General features: G+C 39.6%; 1 long non-coding RNA gene across 18 annotated transcripts in view; it reads right to left on the bottom strand.

Annotated features, from left to right (window-relative positions):
- Positions 1-17,148, bottom strand: part of LOC141742801 (uncharacterized) — a 343,134-nt gene that overhangs the window by 226,028 nt on the left and 99,958 nt on the right. For all 18 annotated transcript variants that reach the window (XR_012586865.1, XR_012586870.1, XR_012586873.1 and 15 more), the window contains 3 exons: positions 12,644-15,407; positions 11,748-12,172; positions 1,088-1,172 (listed from right to left, as the gene is read on the bottom strand). This is a non-coding gene — a long non-coding RNA (uncharacterized LOC141742801). The remainder of the gene's footprint in view (positions 1-1,087; positions 1,173-11,747; positions 12,173-12,643; positions 15,408-17,148) is intronic.

Below are 17,148 nucleotides of genomic sequence, written 5' to 3'. Positions count from 1 at the left end.
ACGTCAAATTTGACTATTTGCATTTCTCAGCACTGCCAGGAGCAAAATGAATGGTTCCTGATTAGAGTAATACAGTGAAACTACACCAGGGGAAGACTGAGGGGACATTAACAGGTGTACAAGCACGAAGGCATCATCTGTCTCTGAAAAGGGCATGTTCCATCAGTATCAACAAACTGGCACGTAACCAGATGACTCGTTTACATTTCCAAATACTGAACACTCTAGCAGGAACAACCATGTAAATGGCTGTGAAGGAAATGCATGCTTTCCATGTCATATTCAGAGTTTGGGACAGAAGCATTTATTAAGCCAATAGAAGGGTGAAGATATCTACCATTTTTAAATGTATCCCAGAAACTAGGAATGGCTGAGAACACAGAAACTAAATTCAGGGCTTTCACAAAAGCTTCTCCATAGATCTATAGTTCCCTTGTACAAATTTACTGCACATAGGACAGTATTCAAAACCTATCACTTTGTTGTATCTTCATCTCTTAGCAAATAAGGAATAGATCCAGTTCTTGAAAATGATGAGAAACAGTGCTTCTTTTAGACTACTAGCTGTGGTCAACTACAATTAGCATTTAAAAAAAAAAATAATGAAGTTTGTGTCATCAATAAAGTATGCTTTATAAAACCTTATCTGCTCCCACAGACTGAATTCAACAGTAACTGTATTTGATTCTCATCCAAATCTACAAGATTTTTCCAGAGGCATTTAAAATGAACGTAACTAAAACTTTAGGATTAACTATAAATTGCAAGAAGAGGAGGGAAGGAGAATTCATGTTACCATGAAATAAAATGGAAGTGTTATACCAAGAAAATAAATGAGTCTGAAATACCGCAGACAGAAAAAGCACATGTGCTTTTTCCATTTTTCTCTGGTAATTGGTTGGGAACTCTCTTCATTTCATTCATGCCAATTATTCTAAAATTTCTGCTGCCATTACTGGCCATAAGCAGGGAGCTGGTGGGTCCATGCTGTCAACAGCTCACAGCAGCAAGTTTCTAGAAAATCATTTTCAATTCCTAATTTGAGTCTGTCTGTTACTTAGTTTGATAAAGAAATCTTTCCACTTACCTTGCTCTTATTTCATCCTCTCTGAGGAGCTAGGCATATATGACTCTTTTGGGGTCTTTTATAGTCTTTAATAAGGAATAAGTCTCTAGGGGGAAAAGAAACAACATGAATTAGACAGGGACAAAGATAGGCAGAAATCCAAAGCTACTAGAAATTTGAAATTCAGAATGAAAATCTCTCAGTCTATATATCTATGTATCAAAATTGCATGTTGTATAATTTGAAACTCAGATCATCATTAGATCTGTATTATACAATGAAGCATATACTTACTCTTTTATAAGCCACAAGGTATTGGATCTTTTTCTCACAGATCACCAGAACTGAAAGATGTCTGGTTCAATTATTCCTCTGAGATTTTCTGCAAATATTTCATAACCCATAAATGTCACTTATCAAAGTGCAATTACATCACCTCTTTGCCAACATCACCATTTGTACTTATTAGCATTCCATTTTCTGTGCTCCAATCCTTCCCCATCCACCTCCCCACCTTCTCTCTCTAGTATTCCTTATTAACCTACAAGACAGCAATAGTGAACACACAAAAACCACTATGATATACTGTCACTTTGATAAATATTTTGCAAAGAGGTTTCCAGCTAAGCAACTGAAGTGGGTAAGGACCACTTTCAAAATACATAAGGTTCCCAGGTGTCCATCTCATCCCTTTGCAGGAAATTACTGCCCATACACCAGTGCATAGCAGGGTACATGCATGCAGCCCTGCTCCCCAAGTTCACTGCATAGCGTATTAGTATCAACTGAACATCAACTGAGATGGAAAGCTGTGAAAGAGTGGCAGAAGTGCTGGCAAACAGCTCACTCTTCTGGGGCAGGAACTTCTGTTGCGAGCATTTCTGGCAAGGACTGGAATGCAGAAGGGCGACAGCAGAACTCCTAACTGCTCCCACTAAATCACCCAAGTCCATCTGTCAAAATCCTCAAATTACCTGGTATGTCTCCAAAATACTAGTCCAGTTTTGCAAGCAGAAGAGCCAACAACCATGACACCAAAAGGAAGCTTCTTTTTAGGGTAGTTAGCTCAAACGCTGACACCATGACTGCTACCACCACAAAGGACAGCTTTGAGCTAACTCTGGTACCTTTACAGGACAGCACACAAAAAGCCTGAATGACACTGTCATTCCTCATGACAGTTCCTCACTGTCTGAAAAACACAGCAAATCGCTAAAATCACTGAGTGTTTTTGAAAAAAGAAAATATCCCTGGTGTACCAGGAAACGCAACTTTCAGCAGTGAATATTTCCTAATGGTGAAGTGTCCTAATGCACGTTGTGGTGGCAGGGGGAAGGGAGAATGAAGAGGAACAGACCTATAAAAATTGTTACCCTCTTTTTCCTGTCTCTCCACCAGTTTTAGACTGCCCTCACTGCCCTCTCCCTACACACCCTTTGGGACAGGCAACATTGACTACAATGCTTGAGAAACAAGTCAGTACAGACTACATGGCTGCAGGCTGGTAGATGTAATGTGAAAGGGGAGAAATCTTCCATTTCCACAGGACAGCAGAAAATACTAAGGAATTTCAGGAGACAGGCTAATGACAAAATTACTTCTCTGTCTGTATAAACAGCTTTGAACTTCTGCAGAGTAGAAAAAAAGATTCTGCTTAGCTTTCAGTATAGGCAGTTCCTTTATGTCCCAGGAGAATACACTGATCTAAACAGTCTTTTAAAGATTTTTAGATTTTGTCACAGATACAACAAGTATAGACAAACTACACCATTAAGACATTTTTATTCGGCAATAAAATCTGAGTATTTAGTAAGAATTAGAACATATTCTATAGCTGATTCACTATATAAAATCTTTTCAATGTTATTCTAGTGCATCTCTAATGAAGAGATACTTCTTAAAATATTCAAAAGCAACATTAATCCACGTCAATAACAAAAGCTTTTATAATAGACTCAGTTCCCAAGAGTTTACGAAATAGACATCTGTACAAAAGTTCCACTTTTCAGGTCTGCCTCCTAGTAGTCCCATTAAAAAAAAAAGGCAATTAAGCTATTCGTACTTAAATATACTCAAAAGCCCAGGAAAGGCAGAAAAGATCATAGAATCATAGAATGGTTTCTGTTGGAAGGGACCTTTAAAGGTCATCTGGTCCAACCCCCTTGCAATGAGCAGGGACATCTTCAACTCGATCAGGTTGCTCAGAGCCCCAAACAACCTGACCTTGAATGTTTCCAGGGATGGGGCATCTACCACCTCTCTGGGCAACTTGTTCCGGTGTTTCATCACCTTCATCATAAAACATTTCTTACTCATACCTAGCCTGAATCTACCCTTTTTTAGTTTAAAACCATTAACCCTTTTCCTATCACAACAGGCCCTAACAAAAAGTCTGTCACCACCTATCTTATAAGCTCCCTTTAAGTATTGAAAGGCCGCAATAAGTTGGGGAAAGCTATAACTGCATATTGGAGATGCTGATGCTCTGTCAGTATAGGAAAAACCATTTTCAAGACAGGTGAAGTACAAGAGGACACTCCGGCCAGTTGCTCTACATTTACAAACTATAATTAATCTCATTCATATATGCCTAAATAGTTATAGATATTTATTTTTCCTCCACGGTACTAGACAGTTTTATGGAATGGAGTCAGATCAGATTTCAGAGTACCTAAAAACAAATGCAGCTAAAAAAAAAATCCTCTGATCTTATGCTGCAGCAATAACATGTCAGATTTTACTTTTAGCTCAATAAAGCCATAGAAAAGCGTTACCACTTTACTTTTGAAAACCTGCTAATCAAATGTCTAGCTTCCATTAGCACAAAGCTAGCATTTGCTAACATTTTAGAAAAGAGAAACTACTCTAAAAGACTTGATTCAGCAAAGTACTCAAATGTGAAATCCCAATTCATTGGTACCACAGAAAACTATACAAACAAATACGCATCTCTTTCCACCAATCCCTAAATATAACTAAAAGCAGAATATACCCATCTAAATGCCTAAAAGCCCCTTCGAAATTCTGAAAACAACAATAGGAACCTTTCTGCAGCAATTCTTACATGTAGTCAAGTGAAAACATTTTGACAGATTTTTTTTAGAATGTTATTCAATTTTAGAATAGCTTGTCTTTGAAGTACAGCGGGTGCTGCAATTTTAATAGTGTATCACTGTACACACATAAACTTCTTCTCTATAGTCTCAATGTCCATTCCTAAAAGCAGAGATTTACAGGAGAATTAATTATTAAAATGTTTTGGTTTCAGTCTTGTGGATTAAAAATTTACTTGGTAGGACAGCATTACCACAATGGACTTGAAGTGCATTTTACTTTAAAGAATATTTTTTCCCCATACATACACCCACGTGCATGCACACAGGAACAAACATTTATGTTTTATAAAGGTCTAGTCATCTACTGAGCTTGCTATAGATGCAGATGCCACTCAGAAAATCGTATATAATCACAGCTATATACCTGATAACCAAACCAGTATCATCAGGAACTTGCTCTTACAACAGCTTCAATGAAAGCATGATCAATGTAAAAGATTAGAAGCAGACTTAATCTTTCCTTCTCCTTCTGGTATTTGTTCACATAATAGGCTATCTAGAAAGTACTGTTTGTTTCTCTTTCCTGGATGAAGCTCAGCAGATAAGCAAAGCTATGACAGCTCTGAAATGCTAGAAGAGGAGAACTACTAAAATACAAGTTTTTTCTCCTAGTATACAAACATGTTTGTCTTTTTTCTTTTAAGAGCTTAAGCTCAGAACTTATCAAATTGTTGCTTTGAGCGGATCCCAAATCTCTGACATGTCAAAAAGTGGTGTTATTCAAGAGTGCTATAAAAATTCAAGGCAGAGTTTAAATCCTAATAAAATAAAATGAATCATCCTTTAACACAGCAATTCCCCAATCACATGGAATTGTATGAAGAGGTTTAAAGACAAAGCATCACTAGGTTCTCCCATCTTTACTTTTGCTAACCAGCTCTGACTGGTAGCTAGGTGTAAGATAAATTTATGAGCAGTAAAGCCATGAGAAATGTCCTGAAGTACACAGAACAGGATGCTATGAAAAGGCAGCAATCCAGCATTTTCTAAGAACTAGGCCTCTAAAGGGCATCTCAGAAACAATGCTCAAGATGTTTGGTACCCAAAAATCTCCCGTCTCTCAATAATCCTGGCCAATAACAGCACAGACCATAGGCCCAGGACAAAGGAAATAGCTGTAATTCCTATCCTCCTAGGACTCAGCAGCCTTGTTAGCAGTCTAAGCAGATACTTTGGAAATACCACCCTTCTCCACCTTCTTCTTTCACAGATAGAATTTGTTCACGGGCAAACACGAGAAACAAGCTGGCTTCTTAAGCTTTGTGTCAAGGAATACCAAGGAGACAAGAAGCAGAAAACTGCTCTGTCATGATGCTCCTGTTCAGTGAGTAAACAAAGACTGAAGATTCTGAGGTTTTCTGATCTGACATACTTCTACGGCTTTGTACTCACGGCAAGGATTTTAATTAGAGAAACCAATATCATCTCACCCTTTGTCTACATTATCATTAACCTGCTTTCTTTACAAATTATCTCTAAAGGCACTGAAGCAGAATTTTTTTTAATGATGCTATTCGTTTCATTCTCTTGGATCTTTTACCTTTCTTGCACAGATTACTTCCTACATTACTTTTAGTCTCATCGCTCCTGAGAGGTGATCCATTAGGTGAATTACTTTTAATAATGCTGCTGCTGTCAAATGCTTGGGCATAGAATTTCTTTTAAGGCTTGTGCAGCACTCGCAATCCCTACCACAAGGAAGAAGGTGGCACATCTAGATCTGTAATGGTGTTCAAAAGGATGCTATCATCAACTTAAAATTCATAGTGAGCCACATCCAGGAAGTAAGAGTTTCTCTCCTTAAAGCATATAAAAAACGGAAGTAGAAGACTCAAAAAGAAGAAATCAGAGGCAGGGTACCAAGGAGGAGGCAGCATGCAAGCTTAAATGACAAGCTGACTGGAGATAAGCTGAGAACAGTTGATGAGGATGAGAATAAGAAAATGGAACATAACGCAGCAGGATTGTGGAAGACAGGGAAGAAACTGGCATGTGGAAACACAGGACAATGATAAAGAATATGTCCTCACATTGCTGCTTGGTTGCAAGTAGTGATCTTTTGACTGATATTCTATAAGCAGGATGGAGTTAGGGGCATTCCTCACTTCTTCAGAAATCACATATACTATACAGTGAAATGATCCCATTAGATACTGTTACCCTCCTCACATTATATCAGGGCTCAGTTCTCTGAATCCACTTCTCTTTCTCATAGTTCCCAAAACTATGGTGAGTGCCCCACTATAAGAAAATCCTCTGGCAAATCACAGCATGGAAATTTAGACAAACGTGCCGGATACCAAGCAGTACTTTTTCACTACTGTGATGGTCATGTAGAGGCACAAACTGAGTAAGTGCTAACAGGTCACTCAAGATGGATCTGATGTAAGAAAAGCTACAAAGCCCACAAGGAAATAAATTGTCCTGCTGCATGGAACAGATCAAAATACAGAGTAACAATATTTTAATGAAAACAGATAGAGGAAAGATGCGTGTCTTTGTCTCGTGGTCTGGGACTAGATGCACATACATTGACATACCTGAGGAATAAAGCTCTGTACATTCATCCAGAAGAGCAAACCTTGTCCTGTGGAGTGTCTCAACAGCATGTCATGTTGATTAGTACTGTTACCACAGTGTTTAAAAGCTAAGGGATTTTTTCCTAATTTGTCCCAAAGAATATTATTGTGCATATTTCATCAACGCTATTTCAAAACTCAGTCTTGGTTTCTTCCACTTCAGGTTTTTGGAAGAAAACACGTAAACCTACAGCATTCAAAGTCCTAAAGTCATTCAGTTATAATATGAAAAACAGAAAAGAAGTATCTACATAATTTGAACAAAGGAACTTTTCAAATCGTTAAATTAATTTTAAGAACACACTTTTGTTCACATATGCATAATCTGAAATTAATACCTTCTAGAAATTCCAGGCTATTTTGTGCATTTACAATATCAAGTAGTGAGGTGCAAAGAAGGAGGGGTGGGGGTTTGGTATGCATTATGGTTCCAGGACCACACGTCCACCCTGTATCTTTACCCACAATGAAGTCCATGCCGCTTGCCAATCCTAGGTGCACACTGTCCGTGCACGCAGAGAGCTCACTGATGGAGCACCTTCATTTACCTCAAAGGCAGAGCAGCCTGAATGGCACCCCACTAACATCACTTCAGACTTGGTGCCAGCAGGAAGAAAAATACGATGCACCCCGGTGCACAGAGCAGCAATTCTTGTACAGGCACGATGCAAATTCGCACCCAAAAGAACCCCTCTAGCTCACATCACTCACCCCCAGTGACCTGCAGTTCTTATCCCAGCTCTCACCATCGTAGACAATGCCATCAAAGACAGAGGCTGTGCCATTCTGACAGCATGCTCAGCACAACTTCCAGTCTGATTTCTGTGAGAAGAGGTGGCACCTGTCAATCTGAGTGACACGTCATCCGAAATTTTTCGCATTGCTCTGACACCAGTTCCTTCTACGTGGTTTAACAAATAACTGCTTCAGCTTTCCCCTCATAAAAAGCGAGGGATTACCTCACAAGAAGGACTATGGGCCAGTAGGAAGTCCATGCCAGAGAAATTACAATACTTGATAGATCTTGAGAAAACAGCAACTCTCTTCTGAGTAGTCACACATTCAGAAGTCTCTCCATACGCAGAAGGACCCAGGGGCACCACTGCTTGTAGTATTTTCTTTAGTGGCAAAACCACGTGTGCAGTAACCATGAAGGAGTTAAAACAAGATAAAGTATAGGGTTACATCAGCAATTGTAACAAATTAGGACATAAAGACACACAAGCCAGTGAGAGTTAGAAGCTTCTGAGGGTCATGCAAGTCTCAAAGTTAAGAAAAGTACTGTCAAGTCTAAGCCTTGCTGTCACATATTCTGAAGATTTCCTAGGAAAAGTATTTGGCTGGTTTCCTGAGTCTGTACTTTTCACTGCGTATTACAAGATACTAAATGCATATCCAACTTAGATCAGCTACCTTCTTTGTTTCCCTCTGGGACTATTAAGGATGTGCCAGTGGCTACAAAATGTTGCTTAAAAGACAAAGTAAATTCCTGATCAAATATTAAGCTTCATTCGTCTTTTTCCTGTGGTCCTTAAGCAAAAGAGGGTTCTAGAAAAATCTTCTGGGAGGCATAATAAAGACCATGCAAGCAATAACAGAGTTGATAAATCATTGATGAAAGAAGTAAAGGGAAAAGAACATTCCCAAACACCAATACAAGAAGCATTTCCACTAACATATGAAGCATAATAAATACACTCCATTTTAAAACAGACAATTAGATAACTGCCATACACAAGAGTGCACTACTGCAGGAAGATGTGAAATATGACTGGCAGAAAAGAAGCAATCCAGTGGTCATTCAGCTAGTTTCCTTAAGAGGCAAATATTGCAGTGAGAAAGTAGAAGTCTACCTATCTAATATGATACAACTCAGTGGACGAATTCAAGCTTCTTGAGAAACAGCCTCAAAACTTATTGACAAAGACTGTTGTGCTTTATTAAATAATGAACTGTGCACTTGTCTTTTTTCATCAAATGAGTAGACCGATGTTCATCTACTAGTACTGTCCACCCATAGCAATCAAGAGACGTGGATTGTTATTTTTAATTTTAGGATTTCCTTTATAAAGAAAGCTTTTTTTCCACAGGGAGTAGACAGAGTAATGACAGCATCATAGGAATCTCATTCTTATGAAGCTTAGGTCTTGCAGTCTCAAATGGTATGCTTCAGCACATTCGCACCAATTTCAACAGTCTTGCCATTCTGCTCCTATAAAGGATCCAGCCCACGATCTTATGAGGTCACAGAACCATAGAATCTTCATGGTTGGAAAGCACCTTTGAGATCACTGAGTCCAACCACACATAAAAAAAAAAAAAAAACCCAAACAAAAAACCCCAAACACCCAACAACCTACAATCTCTGCCACTAGAGCATGCCCTGAAGTGCCAAACCTACACACTTCTTAAATACCTCTAGGGATGGTGACTCACCCACCTCCCTGGGCAGGCTGTTCCACTGCCTGACCACTCTTTCAGTAAAGTAATTCTTCCTAATATCTAATCTAAACCTCCCCTGCAGCAGCTTCAGACCATTTCCTCTGGTCCTGTCATTATTCACCTGGGAGAAGAGGACAACACCCACCTCTCTCCAGCCTCCTTTCAGGTAGTTGTAGAGGGCAATGAGGTCTCCCCTCAGCCTCCTCTTCTCCAAGCTAAACATGCCCAGCTCCCCCAGCCTCTCCTCATATGACCTGGTCTCCAGACCCCTCACCAGCCTGGTAGCTCTCCTCTGGACACGCTCCAGCACTTCAATGTCCCTCTTGTACAGAGGGGCCCAGAACTGAACACAGTACTTGAGGTGAGGCCTCACCAGTGCCCAGTACAGAGGCACGATCACTTCCCTGCTCCTGCTGGCCACGCTGTTCCTGATGCAAGCCAGAATACTGTTGGCCTTCTTGGCCACCTGGGCACACTGCTGGCTCCTGTTAAGGTGGCCGTCCACCAGCACCCCCAGGTCCTTTTCTGCTGGGCAGCTTTCCAGCCACTCTTCCCCAAGCCTGTAGCGTTGCTTGAGGTTGGTGTGACAGAAATGCAAGACCCGGCACTTGGCCTTATTAAACCTCACACAGTTGGCCTTGGCCCATCGATCCAGCCTGTTCAGGTCCCTCTGTAGAGCCTTCCTACCCTCAAGCAGATCAACACTCCCACCTAGTTTGGTGTCATCTGCAAACTTACTGAGGGTGCACTCCATCCCCTCATCCAGATCATTGATAAAGTTATTGAACAAAACTGGCCCCAAAACTGAGCCCTGAGGGACACCACTGGTGACCGGCCACCGAGAGGATTTCACCCCATTAATCACAACTCTCTGGGCACGGCCATCCAGCCAGTTTTTTACCCAGTGAAGAGTACACTTGTCTATGCCATGATTCGCCAGCTTCTCCAGGAGAATGCTGTGGGGGATGGTGTCAAAAGCCTTACCAAAGTCCAGACAGACAATGTCCACAGCCTTCCCCGCATCCAGAAGGCAGGTCACATGGTCAGAGAAAGAGATCACATTGGTTAAGCAGGACCTCCCTTTCCTAAACCCATGCTGGCTGGTCCTGATCCCTTGGCTGCCCTGCACTTGCCGTGAGAGCTCACTCAAGATGATCCTCTCCATGATCTTTCCTGGTACCGAGGTCAGGCTGACAGGCCTGTAGTTCCCCGGATCCTCCTTCCGACACTTCTTGTAGGTGGGCGTCACATTAGCCACCCTCCAGTCATCTGGTACCTCCCCTCTTGACCAAGATTGTGGATAAATGATGGAGAGAGGCTTGGTGAGCTCTCCTGCCAGCTCCTTGAGTACTCTTGGCTGAATCCCATCCGGCCCCATAGACTTATGTGTGTCTCGGTGCAGAAGCAGATCATTGACTACTTCCTCCTGGATTATGGGTGGGTTCTTCTGCTCTCCATCCTTATCTTCCATCTCAGGAGGCTGAATACCCTGGGGATAGCTGGTCTGACTATTGAAGACGGAGGCAAAGAAGGCATTAAGTATCTCAGCCTTCTCCTCGTCCTTGGTTGCAGCTTTCCCCCCTGCATCCAGTAAGGGATGGAGATTCTCTCTGGCTCTCTTTGTTGATGTATTTATAGAAGCTTTTTTTGTTGTCCTTAATGTTAGTGGCCAAGTTGAGCTCCAGCTGGGCTTTTGCCTTCCTAATTTTCTCTCTGTATAACCTAACGAGATCTCTGTACTCCTCCTGAGTTGCCTGTCCCTTTTTCCAAAGGTGGTAAACCTTCCTTTTATTCCTAAGACCCATCAGAAGTTCCTTATTCACCTAGACTGGCCATTTCCCCCACCCTTTAGACTTGCTACACTTGGGGACAGCCTGCTCCTGGGCCTTTGAGATTTCCTTCTTGAAGAGCGTCCAGCCTTCCTGGACCCCTTTGCCCTTCAGGCCTATCTCCCAAGGGACTCTCTCAACCAGTGTTCTGAACACTGGTTAGGTTAACTCCAGATAAAAGAACTGGCCTTTAAAAATTTTGACTCCTTTCAAATATGAAAAGAAGCTTTTGGGGTTAAAAAGTTACCACAGAAATTCATGTGTGATTACCATCTTTGAAACTTATGCCCAGTGGATATTCAGAAGTTAATTATTTGCAGTCTCAGCATCAATTCCTGTCACAACTAACGAAAGACTTGTTATTAATAACATTGACTGTGTGTAGTAACAGTTACCCAATTTCTATGGACAATGTTACATGAATGGAACCCTTCCTGCCTTTTCATATGTGCTAAATGGTGGTTTTTATGGAACAAATTCTTTGTTGGGTACATTTAGGTTTGCATGTTTAAGAATTATTAAAATTCACTGAACTTTACACAATTAGTAATGACATTGTATAATTACTTGCGCTTTGTCTTACCCACTGTCAGCCATTCTGAGTTCGCACACAGTAAAACATTCAAATAAATTGCAAGTGTATATATAAATTTAAAGCAATTAAAGGGATTTTGTTTGACCTTCAATATTTCATGAGTAGAACGTTTTAACTCACCTAGGAAAACTACAGGAATCAGATGCCAATCTAGAATTGGGATTAGTACTTCAAATCTTCAAATGTCTTCAAATGTCTTCAAATGTCTTCAAATGTCTTCAAATGTCTTCAAATGTCTTCAAATGTCTTCAAATGTCTTCAAATGTCTTCAAATGTCTTCAAATGTCTTCAAATGTCTTCAAATGTCTTCAAATGTCTTCAAATGTCTTCAAATGTCTTCAAATGTCTTCAAATGTCTTCAAATGTCTTCAAATGTCTTCAAATGTCTTCAAATGTCTTCAAATGTCTTCAAATGTCTTCAAATGTCTTCAAATGTCTTCAAATTCTGAGGTTTGTTAGTAACAAGCCTGATACAAAGTTGGCTTTAACCAACAAAGAGAATGCCTTCTCCTTTTAGAAGCATTTTGGATCTGGCTCTGTATTCTCTGTGAAGAAAGAACAAGCCTGTTTCTTACTTTAAAAAAGAAAACACTATCTCTAAGCAGAACAAAACAGACCAGTCCATTACATTTATCAGTGAGAATTAACTTGTCAAGAAGACATTAACAATTTTATTAATGAAGCAATAAAACAAAACAACTGTGATAGCAAGATGTAACCAGTAGTAGGACTAGCAAATCCTTCTACAATTTTTTCCTGTAACGTGTGTATCTGCACTGTACAAGCGTAAGGTCTGTTGACTGTTTGAATTATTCAAAATTGACTGAGCCGTCTTTCAGAAGGAACCTCCCAGAAATCTAACGGAGAACCAGGGCCAAGATCACACAGACTTAACCTCTTTCCTGCTTACAATTCATAGTTTAGCTACAGCATCAAATAGCAAACCAGACTTAAATAATATTCTTCTTATGAGGATTAAACAAATGAGTAAGTATAATTAGTAAAGCTATAATTACCAGTGCAATGTTCCCATTACAGCAATAAAGAGATAGTGCCTGTAGAATAAATTCTAGTTTCCTTCCTTCCGGGATAACCAACAACTGAAAGAAATGAGAAAACCATGAATAATTCAGGATTTTTACTTGCTTTATGTAAAAAAGGGCCCTGCATGTAAATTTCAGATGAATCCCGCATTCACTGAAAAATAAACTCATTTACTTTCAGAATAGTAAATGGAGAAAAAAATTTCCTTTTAGATTACTGCACTGTATGCCTATTTTGCACCCTGTTGAACACTCAGTGAAGGATTAACTGACATAAACGTCTCGGCCCCTTACCCTGAAGGTGTGAACAGCACGGTTAAGAGCCTTCTTCATCGCTGATTTTGCTTTTTTTATTAAGTAAGCATACTTGCATAGACAAGATTGTCAAAAATTAGACAGCAGAACATATTAAACAGTAAAGCAGGATAATTAGATCACATTTGAATAACACTTTTTATAACTCCAGTGAGAGGAAAGGAATAGAGTGACAAGGCCTCTGATGCTTTTATCCCTGAATCTAGTTCTTTTGAGTCATTTACTCGCTTTCAAACAGATACTAAAAAGTAAAATGGAAGAGCATCCCACATGATGCACAGTTACCAGAGTTTTAAATTTGTCCTCAAATAGACTTTTACAGCACACACCAAGGAAAGCAGCAGAGAAGTTGCTACCACATCCTGGTGTCCTTTTACAGCAATCACCAAATTGGACCAAGTGTGGTAATGATCTATTCTACACCCTGTCTCTGACAGCAGGTCTGGCCAGGTACAGCAGAGGCCGAGTACAGAAGCATGCGCAGTCACGATACAGTATTTTTGCTGATGAATTCTTCACTTTACATCAAAGCAGGATTTGATATTAAAACAGGCATCCTATAATGTGCCTTAACTACTAAATCCTTGTGCCAAAGGTGGATGCAATTGTCAATACCAGAGGCTGCAAAGCATTAAGTGCCATCAGTGCAGTCCCAAGGAGTTAACCCTGATCTGACCACTGAAAGCCTTTAAGATTTTCTTCAGTATTAAGGCTGCATCAATCTCTTACATGGAGATTTGTCTTCTCCATCTCTACAACTCAAGGTGATTCCAGCCACCTCCAAGAGTCATTAAACATCTGAAATAGTTCCCAGTTAAAGGATCGTTTGATATAAAGGTTACCGTCCGCATCTTGAGACAAAAATCATATACAAATTTAATTAACAGGAGAGCATCTAAGAAAGCATCCCATCAATGCGTTTTAACACAGGTCTCCAGCTGAGAAGGAACAAAACCTAAAATATATTCACGGGCTTCCTTATTCAGAACAAAGTCGTTCTACTTTGGAATGTAAATCTGCAGGTAGTATCTCAAAGTCAGTATTTTGCTGGTTGCAAATTGACCACAATGACCCTGATGACAAATGGCTGTTAGGTGAACAGCAAGTCCTTAACAGCACTTTTAAAGTTTCTACTTGTTGTTTAAAACAAAATGTAAGAAAAACTGTCTTTTGGCTGAGGATAAGGGCACCTGAAAGAAGGTCAAAGAATACTTTCATAAATGAAAATTAAGGGCTCTCATGCCTTAATCTCCTCCCATGCAAAAGTGTTGCAAGTAGGAAGGAATAACAGAGGACTCCAAGCACGTGTGGCACCTTCTTCAGGCCGGAAAAGGCAGACAGTACACAACCCACTTCACAGTCAGTATTTTATCTGCATCACATTTCTGCTTAGAAATTCTACCACACGGGTAACGAAGAAATGGTGGCTGCCTAGGCTTCCTGTTGTAAAATGTCTGCAGCTGCCCCCTTGTCTATCATCTGCTACTCAGTGTCAAACACTAATAGCCTCTAGCATTTGAGCCATGGATAACATCAGACAACTGAAAATTATAGGCACATTAACAGAGAGAAAGAGTTCCAGATGCCCCAAAATACAAAAAAGGACTGCTTGGGGGGGTGGGGGGGACGGACAGAAAAAAAGATATAGCAATTCCATGATCTTGTTTCTATCACTTGACCTTGTACATGCTTAAAAGAAGAAAAAAAAGTCATGTGAAGGCGCACACGCTGGATATTTTTTGCTATAAACACATCAGGCAATCTCCGGAGTATAAATGGACTGTTACTCCATTTCACCCATAGAGCTACACAAAAAGGCCAGCTGCTTATGGATTTGACTCACTGAACTCAAAAAGCTGCAGTGAGTCATATGTTCCCTACACTCACTGTGGGGTTGTCATAGTAATGATTTCTCCCTGTCATTTCTCACTTTACCACATGAATCCATGGAATGGACTGTGCTTAGCTCAGCACAGGTAAGTGTGTGTATATATATATATATATATATATATATATATATATGTATGCATTGCAACTTTTGCTTTTCCCCTCACTCCATTAGAAAGCATCCCTCCATTCTAACGGCAGCCTGTTAGAATACCATTAGATTCCTAGAAGAATTGAGGCAGTTACTATAGGCATATTTGGTGGCCCAAAGCAAAAGAAAAAACCCAATTTACAGGGCCACAATCAACTCATACAACCCCAAGGAAGGTAAAATACCAAATTTATACTCAGGTATGTTCTTACATACTCCAACATATAAGTAAGTGACTTGCTACTTCCCTTTTGGCATAAGCACATGATTCTCTTCAGTCTTTTGTAGGAGGCTTATCAACTTCACAAACTGCTGAGGATGGTGGTAGCCGATACAGTTGCACCTTCACTGTGGTTCAAGGCCTTGCATTAGTTCACTTGTTAACTGAAAGAAAAACAGTGATACAGGGTCAAGATATTTTCTAGCATCGTGTTTTTATTTACCCTATACAGAAAGACTTAGAAGCAGCACATGGACAATCCCTTGCAGAAGCCACAGTTACGTTGTTAGCCCTTTCCGCAGTTTAATATGCTGACATTGGCAGACTATTCTTGTCTTAGCCCCTAACTTTCTCATCTTGGAATTGCCCACACCAAAGATACTCATTGTAAAGTATGTACCCTGGGAATAACTGTTCTTCAGAAAAAAGGAACTTTAGGTAGGTTTACCTGGAGCCAGTTTTTGACTGAAGGAAAGCACTTAACCAATGCGAATTCTCTTAGTGATCAATGGCATACAATTATTCTGTGGGCTCCCACATGTGAAGCTGTCTAGGTTTCATACTAAAGTAAAGGTCTTGGTGTTCACAATTTATTTTTTTAGACTGAGCATTTACTATGGTACTCACACACACACAAAGTCTCATCTATTTAAAATAAATAAATTAATTAAACAACATTTTTTCTCTCACTAACTCTGCCTGCTTTTAACTGAAGCGTTTGTAAAACTCCTATGTCAAAAAAGAAAAAACATCAGGGCAAAGTTAGAGAAACATAAGGGAAATAGGTTTAGTTACTGAAAGCCAGAATCATACATGTCAGGAAAAAAAGAGCCTTTGGGTCATATAGCTTATATCCCTAGACAACAGGATGGTTGCTGCATGGTCTCTAATATCCTTTCATTGATTTATATTTTTTTTAATACTCCAGAGACACAGCATCTCATCAAACCATCCATCATAAATTCCTCTTTGTCCACTTAATTTACTGCAGAGCTGGAAACCATTTCTTAGTGTCTGTTATCTTTAAAATAATTTATTTGAAGTTCCTTTATTTTCCAATTGCTAAGTATATTTTGACTTCAATGCTACAGTAGAAGCTGCACCAAATAGCTTCCATGTTTCTCACATGAGAGTACTTGTGATCTGGAGTTCATGAACTGTACTGCAGTTTGATAAAATAAATGGCACTTTGGCACATTCTTTTCAGAAGGACGAGCAATCACAGACTTACTTATTCAAGCACATTACTGAACAAACTCACCCCTAAGTTACTTATTTAATTTTACGTAACCATTTTCAAAATATTTGTTTAGAGTTTTCCCTGTCATCCTCATTAAAAAAAATGTTTCTCTACATAAATCTTGCTGCAACATTTGTTAAGAGTCTAAATGCAGTATCGAAAGCCAGATATTTTCAGCTGTTCTGAAAGATTTAGAAGCTGCACACTGGCAGTTTCCTTCACAAGTGATCACTGGTTCATGAACTGAAAACTACAGTTTCATGGTCACCTACAGTCAGCAATTGATCCAATATAATGATGACAACTATTACTAATAATGGTACACGAAGTGGTAAAAATAGAAAAGGTGTCATTAGCTGGTTAAAGTCACCTATTCAGGCAGTAGAACACAGCTCAAAGTTTCTACCCGTAAGCAATCATGTTTGAAATGTAGAGACTCGGTGTAACTTTTAGATTTCTACATGTTAAATTATTGTTGCATAAAGACAATAAATCAGGTTTTACAATCCATCACAATTTAAAATCAACTGTTAGTAATAAAAAAAAAACCACAGAATTTGGTAATATGAAGGTGGTCTAGAATAAAAAGAAAAGAAAAAGCATAGGAAAAGCAAATACCACTGAACTATTCCAACTTAAAAACAGTCAGACTATGAGTTGGTCAT

Source organism: Larus michahellis, chromosome 4 (genome assembly GCF_964199755.1).
Source record: "Larus michahellis chromosome 4, bLarMic1.1, whole genome shotgun sequence".
Taxonomy (NCBI): Eukaryota; Metazoa; Chordata; class Aves; order Charadriiformes; family Laridae; genus Larus; species Larus michahellis.
Note: the sequence above shows the minus strand (reverse complement) of the source record. Positions and strands in the feature narration are given on the sequence as shown.